Source organism: Schistocerca gregaria, unplaced genomic scaffold (genome assembly GCF_023897955.1).
Source record: "Schistocerca gregaria isolate iqSchGreg1 unplaced genomic scaffold, iqSchGreg1.2 ptg000169l, whole genome shotgun sequence".
Lineage (NCBI taxonomy): Eukaryota > Metazoa > Arthropoda > Insecta > Orthoptera > Acrididae > Schistocerca > Schistocerca gregaria.
Window position 1 is genome coordinate 15,346,348 of NW_026061724.1, and position 18,103 is coordinate 15,364,450.

The 18,103-nt window shown below is 46.3% G+C and overlaps 3 non-coding genes across 3 annotated transcripts; all 3 read left to right on the forward strand.

The window, feature by feature from the left end:
- The first annotated feature begins 1,547 nt into the window (after nucleotides 1-1,547).
- On the forward strand, nucleotides 1,548-1,619 carry Trnai-aau (transfer RNA isoleucine (anticodon AAU)). Its single transcript has one exon. It is a non-coding gene; the product is annotated as a tRNA-Ile (tRNA).
- Nucleotides 1,620-9,137: 7,518 nt separating this feature from the next.
- Nucleotides 9,138-9,209, forward strand: Trnai-aau (transfer RNA isoleucine (anticodon AAU)). The gene has a single exon. It is a non-coding gene; the product is annotated as a tRNA-Ile (tRNA).
- A 7,517-nt stretch (nucleotides 9,210-16,726) lies between these two features.
- On the forward strand, nucleotides 16,727-16,798 carry Trnai-aau (transfer RNA isoleucine (anticodon AAU)). The gene has a single exon. It is a non-coding gene; the product is annotated as a tRNA-Ile (tRNA).
- Nucleotides 16,799-18,103: the final 1,305 nt, after the last annotated feature.

Consider the following 18,103-nt stretch of genomic DNA (forward strand, 5'->3'; position numbering starts at 1 on the left):
AAGGACGAAGTACCCAAGAGTACCGCTAGGCCGCGCCTCTTTAGCTCAGTGGTAGAGCACTGGTCTAATAAACCAGGGGTCGTATGTTCCATCCTCACAGGAGAAAGATGAATTTTGGAAATCAGTTGCGCGTCGGGGCCGTATAGCAAACAGTACCTGTGATGACGAACAATTAGCGACAGGCGTTTTTTTAAGATTTACTCTCAGATGTGAATAAGGCGAATGGCGCAGATAAAGCATTTGCCAAAGCGGTACAGCATAAGGTGGGACGAGGCAGTCTGAATTACATTTTATAGATGTATTTCTCACATATCTCAGAGCCTCTCGCGATCTTCGTCGTCGTCGTCGTCGTCGTCGTCGCCGCCGCTTCTGCAGAAGTAGCAAATGGCCATCGTAGCAAATGCGGCGAGGGACGCCCTGCCTTCGATTCCGAATGCACAAAGTGTGTGGTCTTGTTTCTCAGTCTATATTTGGTCGGTCTCGTCAGAGGTTGAATGTAACGAATAAGTGGGAAAGAGCAAGGGGCAGCGGCTGTGTAGAACGAAAACACAAATCCTCAGGGGTGTGAGCGTTTCGAGATGAGTCGTATATATGTAAATGTTGGTCGTCAGTGACCGTGTGGCCTAATGGATAAGGCGTCGGACTTTGTATCTGAAGATTACAGGTTCGAATGCTGTCACGCTTGTGTTTTTCCAGTTCTGAAAAAGAAACATACCGTTTTAATATAGCAATTGAGCAGTACGAAACCGTCTGAATGTTGCTGTTGACCATTTTTTGCTTGGAGATGCTCTTGAGCTTGAAACACACACAGCAAGACCGGTGTTAACTAACGAAATGGTCGGCAGAGTGCCGACACCGCGAGTTTTGACTGGCACTTGCACATCTAAAACAACGTCGGAAAGTAACTCGTTCGGCTTTTGAGTCACATAAAGTATGTGTGTTAATTTTGACGCCACTAGCTCTGCTTGTTGTCATGCAATTTCTTTGCCTCTCAGAAATGATTATGACATAAAAGTGAAGTGCGTGACGAGTGTGACGTTAGGAAAACATTAGGCAGCATGGAGAGATGCTGTATGGGACCACCCAACCCAAACGAGTACTGTGTGACGTGCTACCCGGCAAATATTCTCCGAGGTAGCCGGCTATCTCAGTCGGTAGAGCGTCAGACACTTAATCCCAGGGTCGTGGGTTCGAGCCAGACGCTGGGCGAAACGGAATTTTGTTCCGCTGCAGGTGTAAATTACCGTTTTTCTGATTAACGAGATTTAATGGAAATAGCAACTTTAAACTTTGCCTACGTCTCTGTCAGTCGCAAGGAAACTGTATTTGAAGGTGAAGGTGATTTTGTAGACATGTGTAAAAGACATGTTCTGAAATGCAAGTGTTGTGGTTTGGAGAGCACATCGGTTACGTGTCAGATGTGTAGCCAAGCAGTAATTTGTCGCCATAGCTGCAAATATTAGCCGATAATATGAATTGTTGTCAGCTAAAGTCTGATGATGCAGACGACCGTAAGGACGAAGTACCCAAGAGTACCGCTAGGCCGCGCCTCTTTAGCTCAGTGGTAGAGCACTGGTCTAATAAACCAGGGGTCGTAAGTTCCATCCTCACAGGAGGAAAATGAATTTTGGAAATCAGTTGCGCGTCGTGGCCGTATAGCAAACAGTACCTGTGATGACGAACAATTAGCGACAGGCGTTTTTTTAAGATTTACTCTCAGATGTGATTAAGGCGAATGGCGCAGATAAAGCATTTGCCAAAGCGGTACAGCATAAGGTGGGACGAGGCAGTCTGAATTACATTTTATAGATGTATTTCTCACATATCTCAGAGCCTCTCGCGATATTCGTCGTCGTCGCCGCCGCCGCTTCTGCAGAAGTAGCAAATGGCCATCGTAGCAAATGCGGCGAGGGACGCCCTGCCTTCGATTCCGAATGCACAAAGTGTGTGGTCTTGTTTCTCAGTCTATATTTGGTCGGTCTCGTCAGAGGTTGAATGTAACGAATGGGTGGGAAAGAGCAAGGGGCAGCGGCTGTGTAGAACGAAAACACAAATCCTCAGGGGTGTGAGCGTTTCGAGATGAGTCGTATATATGTAAATGTTGGTCGTCAGTGACCGTGTGGCCTAATGGATAAGGCGTCGGACTTCGTATCTGAATATTACAGGTTCGAATGCTGTCACGCTTGTGTTTTTCCAGTTCTGAAAAAGAAACATACCGTTCTAATGTAGCAATTGAGCAGTACGAAACCGTCTGAATGTTGCTGTTGACCATTTTTTGCTTGGAGATGCTCTTGAGCTTGAAACACACACAGCAAGACCGGTGTTAACTAACGAAATGGTCGGCAGAGTGCCGACACCGCGAGTTTTGACTGGCACTTGCACATCTAAAACAACGTCGGAAAGTAACTCGTTCGGCTTTTGAGTCACATAAAGTATGTGTGTTAATTTTGACGCCACTAGCTCTGCTTGTTGTCATGCAATTTCTTTGCCTCTCAGAAATGATTATGACATAAAAGTGAAGTGCGTGACGAGTGTGACGTTAGGAAAACATTAGGCAGCATGGAGAGATGCTGTATGGGACCACCCAACCCAAACGAGTACTGTGTGACGTGCTACCCGGCAGGTATTCATCGAGGTAGCCGGCTAGCTCGGTCGGTAGAGGGTCAGACTCTTAATCCCAGGGTCGTGGGTTCGAGCCAGACGCTGGGCGGAACGGAATTTTGTTCCGCTGCAGATGTAAATTACCGTTTTCTGATTAACGTGATTTAATAGAAATAGCAACATTAAACTTTGCCTACGTCTCTGCCAGTCGCAAGGAAACTGTATTTGAAGGTGAAGGTGATTTTGTAGACATGTGTGAAAGACATGTTCTGAAATGCAAGTGTTGTTGTTTTGAGAGCACATCGGTTACGTGTCAGATGTGTAGCCAAGCAGTAATTTGTCGCCATAGCTGCAAATATTAGCCGATAATATGAATTGTTGTCAGCTAAAGTCTGATGATGCAGACGACCGTAAGGACGAAGTACCCAAGAGTACCGCTAGGCCGCGACTATTTAGCTCAGTGGTAGAGCACTGGTCTAATAAACCAGGGGTCGTAAGTTCCATCCTCACAGGAGAAAGATGAATTTTGGAAATCAGTTGCGCGTCGTGGCCGTATAGCAAACAGTACCTGCGATGACGAACAATCAGAGACAGGCGTTTTTTTAAGAATTACTCTCAGATGTGATTAAGGCGAATGGCGCCGATAAAGCATTTGCCAAAGCGGTACAGCATAAGGTGGGACGAGGCAGTCTGAATTACATTTTATAGATGTATTTCTCACATATCTCAGAGCCTCTCGCGATCTTTGTCGTCGTCGTCGTCGTCGTCGTCGTCGTCGCCGCCGCCGCTTCTGCAGAAGTAGCAAATGGCCATCGTAGCAAATGCGGCGAGGGACGCCCTGCCTTCGATTCCGAATGCACAAAGTGTGTGGTCTTGTTTCTCAGTCTATATTTGGTCGGTCTCGTCCGAGGTTGAATGTAACGAATGGGTGGGAAAGAGCAAGGGGCAGCGGCTGTGTAGAACGAAAACACAAATCCTCAGGGGTGTGAGCGTTTCGAGATGACTCGTATACGTGTAAATGTTTGTTGTGAGTGACCGTGTGGCCTAATGGATAAGGCGTCGGACTTCAGACTTGAAGATTACAGGTTCGAATGCTGTCACGCTTGTGTTTTTCCAGTTCTGAAAAAGAAACATACCGTTTTAATGTAGCAATTGAGCAGTACGAAACCGTCTGAATGTTGCTGTTGACCATTTTTTGCTTGGAGATGCTCTTGAGCTTGAAACACACACAGCAAGACCGGTGTTAACTAACGAAATGGTCGGCAGAGTGCCGACACCGCGAGTTTTGACTGGCACTTGCACATCTAAAACAACGTCGGAAAGTAACTCGTTCGGCTTTTGAGTCACATAAAGTATGTGTGTTAATTTTGACGCCACTAGCTCTGCTTGTTGTCATGCAATTTCTTTGCCTCTCAGAAATGATTATGACATAAAAGTGAAGTGCGTGACGAGTGTGACGTTAGGAAAACATTAGGCAGCATGGAGAGATGCTGTATGGGACCACCCAACCCAAACGAGTACTGTGTGACGTGCTACCCGGCAGGTATTCATCGAGGTAGCCCGCTAGCTCAGTCGGTAGAGGGTCAGACTCTTAATCCCAGGGTCGTGGGTTCGAGCCAGACGCTGGGCGGAACGGAATTTTGTTCCGCTGCAGATGTAAATTACCGTTTTCTGATTAACGTGATTTAATAGAAATAGCAACATTAAACTTTGCCTACGTCTCTGCCAGTCGCAAGGAAACTGTATTTGAAGGTGAAGGTGATTTTGTAGACATGTATGAAAGACATGTTCTGAAATGCAAGTGTTGTGGTTTGGAGAGCACATCGGTTACGTGTCAGATGTGTAGCCAAGCAGTAATTTGTCACCATAGCTGCAAATATTAGCCGATAATATGAATTGTTGTCAGCTAAAGTCTGATGATGCAGACGACCGTAAGGACGAAGTACCCAAGAGTACCGCTAGGCCGCGCCTCTTTAGCTCAGTGGCAGAGCACTGGTCTAATAAACCAGGGGTCGTAAGTTCCATCCTCACAGGAGAAAGATGAATTTTGGAAATCAGTTGCGCGTCGTGGCCGTATAGCAAACAGTACCTGTGATGACGAACAATTAGCGACAGGCGTTTTTTTAAGATTTACTCTCAGATGTGATTAAGGCGAATGGCGCAGATAAAGCATTTGCCAAAGCGGTACAGCATAAGGTGGGACGAGGCAGTCTGAATTACATTTTATAGATGTATTTCTCACATATCTCAGAGTCTCTCGCGATCTTCGTCGTCGTCGTCGTCGTTGTAGTTGTCGTCGTCGTCGTCGCCGCCGCCGCTTCTGCAGAAGTAGCAAATGGCCATCATAGCAAATGCGGCGAGGGACGCCCTGCCTTCGATTCCGAATGCACAAAGTGTGTGGTCTTGTTTCTCAGTCTATATTTGGTCGGTCTCGTCAGAGGTTGAATGTAACAAATAAGTGGGAAAGAGCAAGGGGCAGCGGCTGTGTAGAACGAAAACACAAATCCTCAGGGGTGTGAGCGTTTCGAGATGAGTCGTATACATGTAAATGTTGGTCGTCAGTGACCGTGTGGCCTAATGGATAAGGCGTCGGACTTCGGCTCTGAAGATTACAGGTTCGAATGCTGTCACGCTTGTGTTTTTCCAGTTCTGAAAAAGAAACATACCGTTTTAATGTAGCAATTGAGCAGTACGAAACCGTCTGAATGTTGCTGTTGACCATTTTTTGCTTGGAGATGCTCTTGAGCTTGAAACACACACAGCAAGACCGGTGTTAACTAACGAAATGGTCGGCAGAGTGCCGACACCGCGAGTTTTGACTGGCACTTGCACATCTAAAACAACGTCGGAAAGTAACTCGTTCGGCTTTTGAGTCACATAAAGTATGTGTGTTAATTTTGACGCCACTAGCTCTGCTTGTTGTCATGCAATTTCTTTGCCTCTCAGAAATGATTATGACATAAAAGTGAAGTGCGTGACGAGTGTGACGTTAGGAAAACATTAGGCAGCATGGAGAGATGCTGTATGGGACCACCCAACCCAAACGAGTACTGTGTGACGTGCTACCCGGCAAATATTCTCCGAGGTAGCCGGCTATCTCAGTCGGTAGAGCGTCAGACACTTAATCCCAGGGTCGTGGGTTCGAGCCAGACGCTGGGCGAAACGGAATTTTGTTCCGCTGCAGGTGTAAATTACCGTTTTTCTGATTAACGAGATTTAATGGAAATAGCAACTTTAAACTTTGCCTACGTCTCTGTCAGTCGCAAGGAAACTGTATTTGAAGGTGAAGGTGATTTTGTAGACATGTGTAAAAGACATGTTCTGAAATGCAAGTGTTGTGGTTTGGAGAGCACATCGGTTACGTGTCAGATGTGTAGCCAAGCAGTAATTTGTCGCCATAGCTGCAAATATTAGCCGATAATATGAATTGTTGTCAGCTAAAGTCTGATGATGCAGACGACCGTAAGGACGAAGTACCCAAGAGTACCGCTAGGCCGCGCCTCTTTAGCTCAGTGGTAGAGCACTGGTCTAATAAACCAGGGGTCGTAAGTTCCATCCTCACAGGAGAAAGATGAATTTTGGAAATCAGTTGCGCGTCGTGGCCGTATAGCAAACAGTACCTGTGATGACGAACAATTAGCGACAGGCGTTTTTTTAAGATTTACTCTCAGATGTGAATAAGGCGAATGGCGCAGATAAAGCATTTGCCAAAGCGGTACAGCATAAGGTGGGACGAGGCAGTCTGAATTACATTTTATAGATGTATTTCTCACATATCTCAGAGCCTCTCGCGATCGTCGTCGTCGTCGTCGTCGTCGTCGTCGTCGTCGCCGCCGCTTCTGCAGAAGTAGCAAATGGCCATCGTAGCAAATGCGGCGAGGGACGCCCTGCCTTCGATTCCGAATGCACAAAGTGTGTGGTCTTGTTTCTCAGTCTATATTTGGTCGGTCTCGTCAGAGGTTGAATGTAACGAATAAGTGGGAAAGAGCAAGGGGCAGCGGCTGTGTAGAACGAAAACACAAATCCTCAGGGGTGTGAGCGTTTCGCGATGAGTCGTATACATGTAAATGTTGGTCGTCAGTGTCAGTGTGGCCTAATGGATAAGGCGTCGGACTTCGGCTCTGAAGATTACAGGTTCGAATGCTGTCACGCTTGTGTTTTTCCAGTTCTGAAAAAGAAACATACCGTTTTAATGTAGCAATTGAGCAGTACGAAACCGTCTGAATGTTGCTGTTGACCATTTTTTGCTTGGAGATGCTCTTGAGCTTGAAACACACACAGCAAGACCGGTGTTAACTAGCGAAATGGTCGGCAGAGTGCCGACACCGCGAGTTTTGACTGGCACTTGCACATCTAAAACAACGTCGGAAAGTAACTCGTTCGGCTTTTGAGTCACATAAAGTATGTGTGTTAATTTTGACGCCACTAGCTCTGCTTGTTGTCATACAATTTCTTTGCCTCTCAGAAATGATTATGACATAAAAGTGAAGTGCGTGACGAGTGTGACGTTAGGAAAACATTAGGCAGCATGGAGAGATGCTGTATGGGACCACCCAACCCAAACGAGTACTGTGTGACGTGCTACCCGGCAAGTATTCACCGAGGTAGCCGGCTATCTCAGTCGGTAGAGCGTCAGACACTTAATCCCATGGTCGTGGGTTCCAGCCAGACGCTGGGCGAAACGGAATTTTGTTCCGCTGCAGGTGTAAATTACCGTTTTTCTGATTAACGAGATTTAATGGAAATAGCAACTTTAAACTTTGCCTACGTCTCTGTCAGTCGCAAGGAAACTGTATTTGAAGGTGAAGGTGATTTTGTAGACATGTGTAAAAGACATGTTCTGAAATGCAAGTGTTGTGGTTTGGAGAGCACATCGGTTACGTGTCAGATGTGTAGCCAAGCAGTAATTTGTCGCCATAGCTGCAAATATTAGCCGATAATATGAATTGTTGTCAGCTAAAGTCTGATGATGCAGACGACCGTAAGGACGAAGTACCCAAGAGTACCGCTAGGCCGCGCCTCTTTAGCTCAGTGGTAGAGCACTGGTCTAATAAACCAGGGGTCGTATGTTCCATCCTCACAGGAGAAAGATGAATTTTGGAAATCAGTTGCGCGTCGGGGCCGTATAGCAAACAGTACCTGTGATGACGAACAATTAGCGACAGGCGTTTTTTTAAGATTTACTCTCAGATGTGAATAAGGCGAATGGCGCAGATAAAGCATTTGCCAAAGCGGTACAGCATAAGGTGGGACGAGGCAGTCTGAATTACATTTTATAGATGTATTTCTCACATATCTCAGAGCCTCTCGCGATCGTCGTCGTCGTCGTCGTCGTCGTCGTCGTCGTCGCCGCCGCTTCTGCAGAAGTAGCAAATGGCCATCGTAGCAAATGCGGCGAGGGACGCCCTGCCTTCGATTCCGAATGCACAAAGTGTGTGGTCTTGTTTCTCAGTCTATATTTGGTCGGTCTCGTCAGAGGTTGAATGTAACGAATAAGTGGGAAAGAGCAAGGGGCAGCGGCTGTGTAGAACGAAAACACAAATCCTCAGGGGTGTGAGCGTTTCGAGATGAGTCGTATATATGTAAATGTTGGTCGTCAGTGACCGTGTGGCCTAATGGATAAGGCGTCGGACTTTGTATCTGAAGATTACAGGTTCGAATGCTGTCACGCTTGTGTTTTTCCAGTTCTGAAAAAGAAACATACCGTTTTAATATAGCAATTGAGCAGTACGAAACCGTCTGAATGTTGCTGTTGACCATTTTTTGCTTGGAGATGCTCTTGAGCTTGAAACACACACAGCAAGACCGGTGTTAACTAACGAAATGGTCGGCAGAGTGCCGACACCGCGAGTTTTGACTGGCACTTGCACATCTAAAACAACGTCGGAAAGTAACTCGTTCGGCTTTTGAGTCACATAAAGTATGTGTGTTAATTTTGACGCCACTAGCTCTGCTTGTTGTCATGCAATTTCTTTGCCTCTCAGAAATGATTATGACATAAAAGTGAAGTGCGTGACGAGTGTGACGTTAGGAAAACATTAGGCAGCATGGAGAGATGCTGTATGGGACCACCCAACCCAAACGAGTACTGTGTGACGTGCTACCCGGCAAATATTCTCCGAGGTAGCCGGCTATCTCAGTCGGTAGAGCGTCAGACACTTAATCCCAGGGTCGTGGGTTCGAGCCAGACGCTGGGCGAAACGGAATTTTGTTCCGCTGCAGGTGTAAATTACCGTTTTTCTGATTAACGAGATTTAATGGAAATAGCAACTTTAAACTTTGCCTACGTCTCTGTCAGTCGCAAGGAAACTGTATTTGAAGGTGAAGGTGATTTTGTAGACATGTGTAAAAGACATGTTCTGAAATGCAAGTGTTGTGGTTTGGAGAGCACATCGGTTACGTGTCAGATGTGTAGCCAAGCAGTAATTTGTCGCCATAGCTGCAAATATTAGCCGATAATATGAATTGTTGTCAGCTAAAGTCTGATGATGCAGACGACCGTAAGGACGAAGTACCCAAGAGTACCGCTAGGCCGCGCCTCTTTAGCTCAGTGGTAGAGCACTGGTCTAATAAACCAGGGGTCGTAAGTTCCATCCTCACAGGAGGAAAATGAATTTTGGAAATCAGTTGCGCGTCGTGGCCGTATAGCAAACAGTACCTGTGATGACGAACAATTAGCGACAGGCGTTTTTTTAAGATTTACTCTCAGATGTGATTAAGGCGAATGGCGCAGATAAAGCATTTGCCAAAGCGGTACAGCATAAGGTGGGACGAGGCAGTCTGAATTACATTTTATAGATGTATTTCTCACATATCTCAGAGCCTCTCGCGATATTCGTCGTCGTCGCCGCCGCCGCTTCTGCAGAAGTAGCAAATGGCCATCGTAGCAAATGCGGCGAGGGATGCCCTGCCTTCGATTCCGAATGCACAAAGTGTGTGGTCTTGTTTCTCAGTCTATATTTGGTCGGTCTCGTCAGAGGTTGAATGTAACGAATGGGTGGGAAAGAGCAAGGGGCAGCGGCTGTGTAGAACGAAAACACAAATCCTCAGGGGTGTGAGCGTTTCGAGATGAGTCGTATATATGTAAATGTTGGTCGTCAGTGACCGTGTGGCCTAATGGATAAGGCGTCGGACTTCGTATCTGAATATTACAGGTTCGAATGCTGTCACGCTTGTGTTTTTCCAGTTCTGAAAAAGAAACATACCGTTCTAATGTAGCAATTGAGCAGTACGAAACCGTCTGAATGTTGCTGTTGACCATTTTTTGCTTGGAGATGCTCTTGAGCTTGAAACACACACAGCAAGACCGGTGTTAACTAACGAAATGGTCGGCAGAGTGCCGACACCGCGAGTTTTGACTGGCACTTGCACATCTAAAACAACGTCGGAAAGTAACTCGTTCGGCTTTTGAGTCACATAAAGTATGTGTGTTAATTTTGACGCCACTAGCTCTGCTTGTTGTCATGCAATTTCTTTGCCTCTCAGAAATGATTATGACATAAAAGTGAAGTGCGTGACGAGTGTGACGTTAGGAAAACATTAGGCAGCATGGAGAGATGCTGTATGGGACCACCCAACCCAAACGAGTACTGTGTGACGTGCTACCCGGCAGGTATTCATCGAGGTAGCCGGCTAGCTCGGTCGGTAGAGGGTCAGACTCTTAATCCCAGGGTCGTGGGTTCGAGCCAGACGCTGGGCGGAACGGAATTTTGTTCCGCTGCAGATGTAAATTACCGTTTTCTGATTAACGTGATTTAATAGAAATAGCAACATTAAACTTTGCCTACGTCTCTGCCAGTCGCAAGGAAACTGTATTTGAAGGTGAAGGTGATTTTGTAGACATGTGTGAAAGACATGTTCTGAAATGCAAGTGTTGTTGTTTTGAGAGCACATCGGTTACGTGTCAGATGTGTAGCCAAGCAGTAATTTGTCGCCATAGCTGCAAATATTAGCCGATAATATGAATTGTTGTCAGCTAAAGTCTGATGATGCAGACGACCGTAAGGACGAAGTACCCAAGAGTACCGCTAGGCCGCGACTATTTAGCTCAGTGGTAGAGCACTGGTCTAATAAACCAGGGGTCGTAAGTTCCATCCTCACAGGAGAAAGATGAATTTTGGAAATCAGTTGCGCGTCGTGGCCGTATAGCAAACAGTACCTGCGATGACGAACAATCAGAGACAGGCGTTTTTTTAAGAATTACTCTCAGATGTGATTAAGGCGAATGGCGCCGATAAAGCATTTGCCAAAGCGGTACAGCATAAGGTGGGACGAGGCAGTCTGAATTACATTTTATAGATGTATTTCTCACATATCTCAGAGCCTCTCGCGATCTTTGTCGTCGTCGTCGTCGTCGTCGTCGTCGTCGCCGCCGCCGCTTCTGCAGAAGTAGCAAATGGCCATCGTAGCAAATGCGGCGAGGGACGCCCTGCCTTCGATTCCGAATGCACAAAGTGTGTGGTCTTGTTTCTCAGTCTATATTTGGTCGGTCTCGTCCGAGGTTGAATGTAACGAATGGGTGGGAAAGAGCAAGGGGCAGCGGCTGTGTAGAACGAAAACACAAATCCTCAGGGGTGTGAGCGTTTCGAGATGACTCGTATACGTGTAAATGTTTGTTGTGAGTGACCGTGTGGCCTAATGGATAAGGCGTCGGACTTCAGACTTGAAGATTACAGGTTCGAATGCTGTCACGCTTGTGTTTTTCCAGTTCTGAAAAAGAAACATACCGTTTTAATGTAGCAATTGAGCAGTACGAAACCGTCTGAATGTTGCTGTTGACCATTTTTTGCTTGGAGATGCTCTTGAGCTTGAAACACACACAGCAAGACCGGTGTTAACTAACGAAATGGTCGGCAGAGTGCCGACACCGCGAGTTTTGACTGGCACTTGCACATCTAAAACAACGTCGGAAAGTAACTCGTTCGGCTTTTGAGTCACATAAAGTATGTGTGTTAATTTTGACGCCACTAGCTCTGCTTGTTGTCATGCAATTTCTTTGCCTCTCAGAAATGATTATGACATAAAAGTGAAGTGCGTGACGAGTGTGACGTTAGGAAAACATTAGGCAGCATGGAGAGATGCTGTATGGGACCACCCAACCCAAACGAGTACTGTGTGACGTGCTACCCGGCAGGTATTCATCGAGGTAGCCGGCTAGCTCAGTCGGTAGAGGGTCAGACTCTTAATCCCAGGGTCGTGGGTTCGAGCCAGACGCTGGGCGGAACGGAATTTTGTTCCGCTGCAGATGTAAATTACCGTTTTCTGATTAACGTGATTTAATAGAAATAGCAACATTAAACTTTGCCTACGTCTCTGCCAGTCGCAAGGAAACTGTATTTGAAGGTGAAGGTGATTTTGTAGACATGTATGAAAGACATGTTCTGAAATGCAAGTGTTGTGGTTTGGAGAGCACATCGGTTACGTGTCAGATGTGTAGCCAAGCAGTAATTTGTCACCATAGCTGCAAATATTAGCCGATAATATGAATTGTTGTCAGCTAAAGTCTGATGATGCAGACGACCGTAAGGACGAAGTACCCAAGAGTACCGCTAGGCCGCGCCTCTTTAGCTCAGTGGCAGAGCACTGGTCTAATAAACCAGGGGTCGTAAGTTCCATCCTCACAGGAGAAAGATGAATTTTGGAAATCAGTTGCGCGTCGTGGCCGTATAGCAAACAGTACCTGTGATGACGAACAATTAGCGACAGGCGTTTTTTTAAGATTTACTCTCAGATGTGATTAAGGCGAATGGCGCAGATAAAGCATTTGCCAAAGCGGTACAGCATAAGGTGGGACGAGGCAGTCTGAATTACATTTTATAGATGTATTTCTCACATATCTCAGAGTCTCTCGCGATCTTCGTCGTCGTCGTCGTCGTTGTAGTTGTCGTCGTCGTCGTCGCCGCCGCCGCTTCTGCAGAAGTAGCAAATGGCCATCATAGCAAATGCGGCGAGGGACGCCCTGCCTTCGATTCCGAATGCACAAAGTGTGTGGTCTTGTTTCTCAGTCTATATTTGGTCGGTCTCGTCAGAGGTTGAATGTAACAAATAAGTGGGAAAGAGCAAGGGGCAGCGGCTGTGTAGAACGAAAACACAAATCCTCAGGGGTGTGAGCGTTTCGAGATGAGTCGTATACATGTAAATGTTGGTCGTCAGTGACCGTGTGGCCTAATGGATAAGGCGTCGGACTTCGGCTCTGAAGATTACAGGTTCGAATGCTGTCACGCTTGTGTTTTTCCAGTTCTGAAAAAGAAACATACCGTTTTAATGTAGCAATTGAGCAGTACGAAACCGTCTGAATGTTGCTGTTGACCATTTTTTGCTTGGAGATGCTCTTGAGCTTGAAACACACACAGCAAGACCGGTGTTAACTAACGAAATGGTCGGCAGAGTGCCGACACCGCGAGTTTTGACTGGCACTTGCACATCTAAAACAACGTCGGAAAGTAACTCGTTCGGCTTTTGAGTCACATAAAGTATGTGTGTTAATTTTGACGCCACTAGCTCTGCTTGTTGTCATGCAATTTCTTTGCCTCTCAGAAATGATTATGACATAAAAGTGAAGTGCGTGACGAGTGTGACGTTAGGAAAACATTAGGCAGCATGGAGAGATGCTGTATGGGACCACCCAACCCAAACGAGTACTGTGTGACGTGCTACCCGGCAGGTATTCATCGAGGTAGCCGGCTAGCTCGGTCGGTAGAGGGTCAGACTCTTAATCCCAGGGTCGTGGGTTCGAGCCAGACGCTGGGCGGAACGGAATTTTGTTCCGCTGCAGATGTAAATTACCGTTTTCTGATTAACGTGATTTAATAGAAATAGCAACATTAAACTTTGCCTACGTCTCTGCCAGTCGCAAGGAAACTGTATTTGAAGGTGAAGGTGATTTTGTAGACATGTGTGAAAGACATGTTCTGAAATGCAAGTGTTGTTGTTTTGAGAGCACATCGGTTACGTGTCAGATGTGTAGCCAAGCAGTAATTTGTCGCCATAGCTGCAAATATTAGCCGGTAATATGAAGTGTTGTCAGCTAAAGTCTGATGATGCAGACGACCGTAAGGACGAAGTACCCAAGAGTACCGCTAGGCCGCGCCTATTTAGCTCAGTGGTAGAGCACTGGTCTAATAAACCAGGGGTCGTAAGTTCCATCCTCACAGGAGAAAGATGAATTTTGGAAATCAGTTGCGCGTCGTGGCCGTATAGCAAACAGTACCTGCGATGACGAACAATTAGCGACAGGCGTTTTTTTAAGATTTACTCTCAGATGTGATTAAGGCGAATGGCGCAGATAAAGCATTTGCCAAAGCGGTACAGCATAAGGTGGGACGAGGCAGTCTGAATTACATTTTATAGATGTATTTCTCACATATCTCAGAGCCTCTCGCGATCTTCGTCGTCGTCGTCGTCGTCGTCGTCGCCGCCGCTTCTGCAGAAGGAGCAAATGGCCATCGTAGCAAATGCGGCGATGGACGCCCTGCCTTCGATTCCGAATGCACAAAGTGTGTGGTCTTGTTTCTCAGTCTATACTTGGTCGGTCTCGTCAGAGGTTGAATGTAACGAATAAGTGGGAAAGAGCAAGGGGCAGCGGCTGTGTAGAACGAAAACACAAATCCTCAGGGGTGTGAGCGTTTCGAGATGAGTCGTATATATGTAAATGTTGGTCGTCAGTGACCGTGTGGCCTAATGGATAAGGCGTCGGACTTTGTATCTGAAGATTACAGGTTCGAATGCTGTCACGCTTGTGTTTTTCCAGTTCTGAAAAAGAAACATACCGTTTTAATGTAGCAATTGAGCAGTACGAAACCGTCTGAATGTTGCTGTTGACCATTTTTTGCTTGGAGATGCTCTTGAGCTTGAAACACACACAGCAAGACCGGTGTTAACTAACGAAATGGTCGGCAGAGTGCCGACACCGCGAGTTTTGACTGGCACTTGCACATCTAAAACAACGTCGGAAAGTAACTCGTTCGGCTTTTGAGTCACATAAAGTATGTGTGTTAATTTTGACGCCACTAGCTCTGCTTGTTGTCATGCAATTTCTTTGCCTCTCAGAAATGATTATGACATAAAAGTGAAGTGCGTGACGAGTGTGACGTTAGGAAAACATTAGGCAGCATGGAGAGATGCTGTATGGGACCACCCAACCCAAACGAGTACTGTGTGACGTGCTACCCGGCAGGTATTCATCGAGGTAGCCGGCTAGCTCGGTCGGTAGAGGGTCAGACTCTTAATCCCAGGGTCGTGGGTTCGAGCCAGACGTTGGGTGAAACGGAATTTTGTTCCGCTGCAGGTGTAAATTACCGTTTTTCTGATTAACGAGATTTAATGGAAATAGCAACTTTAAACTTTGCCTACGTCTCTGTCAGTCGCAAGGAAACTGTAATTGAAGGTGAAGGTGATTTTGTAGACATGTGTAAAAGACATGTTCTGAAATGCAAGTGTTGTGGTTTGGAGAGCACATCGGTTACGTGTCAGATGTGTAGCCAAGCAGTAATTTGTCGCCATAGCTGCAAATATTAGCCGATAATATGAATTGTTGTCAGCTAAGGTCTGATGATGCAGACGACCGTAAGGACGAAGTACCCAAGAGTACCGCTAGGCCGCGCCTCTTTAGCTCAGTGGTAGAGCACTGGTCTAATAAACCAGGGGTCGTAAGTTCCATCCTCACAGGAGAAAGATGAATTTTGGAAATCAGTTGCGCGTCGTGGCCGTATAGCAAACAGTACCTGTGATGACGAACAATTAGCGACAGGCGTTTTTTTAAGATTTACTCTCAGATGTGATTAAGGCGAATGGCGCAGATAAAGCATTTGCCAAAGCGGTACAGCATAAGGTGGGACGAGGCAGTCTGAATTACATTTTATAGATGTATTTCTCACATATCTCAGAGCCTCTCGCGATCTTCGTCGTCTTCGTCGTCGTCGTCGTCGTCGTCGTCTCCGCCGCCGCTTCTGCAGAAGTAGCAAATGGCCATCGTAGCAAATGCGGCGAGGGACGCCCTGCCTTCGATTCCGAATGCACAAAGTGTGTGGTCTTGTTTCTCAGTCTATATTTGGTCGGTCTCGTCAGAGGTTGAATGTAACGAATAAGTGGGAAAGAGCAAGGGGCAGCGGCTGTGTAGAACGAGAACACAAATCCTCAGGGGTGTGAGCGTTTCGAGATGAGTCGTATATATGTAAATGTTGGTCGTCAGTGACCGTGTGGCCTAATGGATAAGGCGTCGGACTTTGTATCTGAAGATTACAGGTTCGAATGCTGTCACGCTTGTGTTTTTCCAGTTCTGAAAAAGAAACATACCGTTTTAATGTAGCAATTGAGCAGTACGAAACCGTCTGAATGTTGCTGTTGACCATTTTTTGCTTGGAGATGCTCTTGAGCTTGAAACACACACAGCAAGACCGGTGTTAACTAACGAAATGGTCGGCAGAGTGCCGACACCGCGAGTTTTGACTGGCACTTGCACATCTAAAACAACGTCGGAAAGTAACTCGTTCGGCTTTTGAGTCACATAAAGTATGTGTGTTAATTTTGACGCCACTAGCTCTGCTTGTTGTCATGCAATTTCTTTGCCTCTCAGAAATGATTATGACATAAAAGTGAAGTGCGTGACGAGTGTGACGTTAGGAAAACATTAGGCAGCATGGAGAGATGCTGTATGGGACCACCCAACCCAAACGAGTACTGTGTGACGTGCTACCCGGCAAATATTCTCCGAGGTAGCCGGCTATCTCAGTCGGTAGAGCGTCAGACACTTAATCCCAGGGTCGTGGGTTCGAGCCAGACGCTGGGCGAAACGGAATTTTGTTCCGCTGCAGGTGTAAATTACCGTTTTTCTGATTAACGAGATTTAATGGAAATAGCAACTTTAAACTTTGCCTACGTCTCTGTCAGTCGCAAGGAAACTGTATTTGAAGGTGAAGGTGATTTTGTAGACATGTGTAAAAGACATGTTCTGAAATGCAAGTGTTGTGGTTTGGAGAGCACATCGGTTACGTGTCAGATGTGTAGCCAAGCAGTAATTTGTCGCCATAGCTGCAAATATTAGCCGATAATATGAATTGTTGTCAGCTAAAGTCTGATGATGCAGACGACCGTAAGGACGAAGTACCCAAGAGTACCGCTAGGCCGCGCCTCTTTAGCTCAGTGGTAGAGCACTGGTCTAATAAACCAGGGGTCGTAAGTTCCATCCTCACAGGAGGAAAATGAATTTTGGAAATCAGTTGCGCGTCGTGGCCGTATAGCAAACAGTACCTGTGATGACGAACAATTAGCGACAGGCGTTTTTTTAAGATTAACTCTCAGATGTGATTAAGGCGAATGGCGCAGATAAAGCATTTGCCAAAGCGGTACAGCATAAGGTGGGACGAGGCAGTCTGAATTACATTTTATAGATGTATTTCTCACATATCTCAGAGCCTCTCGCGATATTCGTCGTCGTCGCCGCCGCCGCTTCTGCAGAAGTAGCAAATGGCCATCGTAGCAAATGCGGCGAGGGACGCCCTGCCTTCGATTCCGAATGCACAAAGTGTGTGGTCTTGTTTCTCAGTCTATATTTGGTCGGTCTCGTCAGAGGTTGAATGTAACGAATAAGTGGGAAAGAGCAAGGGGCAGCGGCTGTGTAGAACGAGAACACAAATCCTCAGGGGTGTGAGCGTTTCGAGATGAGTCGTATATATGTAAATGTTGGTCGTCAGTGACCGTGTGGCCTAATGGATAAGGCGTCGGACTTTGTATCTGAACATTACAGGTTCGAATGCTGTCACGCTTGTGTTTTTCCAGTTCTGAAAAAGAAACATACCGTTTTAATGTAGCAATTGAGCAGTACGAAACCGTCTGAATGTTGCTGTTGACCATTTTTTGCTTGGAGATGCTCTTGAGCTTGAAACACACACAGCAAGACCGGTGTTAACTAACGAAATGGTCGGCAGAGTGCCGACACCGCGAGTTTTGACTGGCACTTGCACATCTAAAACAACGTCGGAAAGTAACTCGTTCGGCTTTTGAGTCACATAAAGTATGTGTGTTAATTTTGACGCCACTAGCTCTGCTTGTTGTCATGCAATTTCTTTGCCTCTCAGAAATGATTATGACATAAAAGTGAAGTGCGTGACGAGTGTGACGTTAGGAAAACATTAGGCAGCATGGAGAGATGCTGTATGGGACCACCCAACCCAAACGAGTACTGTGTGACGTGCTACCCGGCAAATATTCACCGAGGTAGCCGGCTATCTCAGTCGGTAGAGCGTCAGACACTTAATCCCAGGGTCGTGGGTTCGAGCCAGACGCTGGGCGAAACGGAATTTTGTTCCGCTGCAGGTGTAAATTACCGTTTTTCTGATTAACGAGATTTAATGGAAATAGCAACTTTAAACTTTGCCTACGTCTCTGTCAGTCGCAAGGAAACTGTATTTGAAGGTGAAGGTGATTTTGTAGACATGTGTAAAAGACATGTTCTGAAATGCAAGTGTTGTGGTTTGGAGAGCACATCGGTTACGTGTCAGATGTG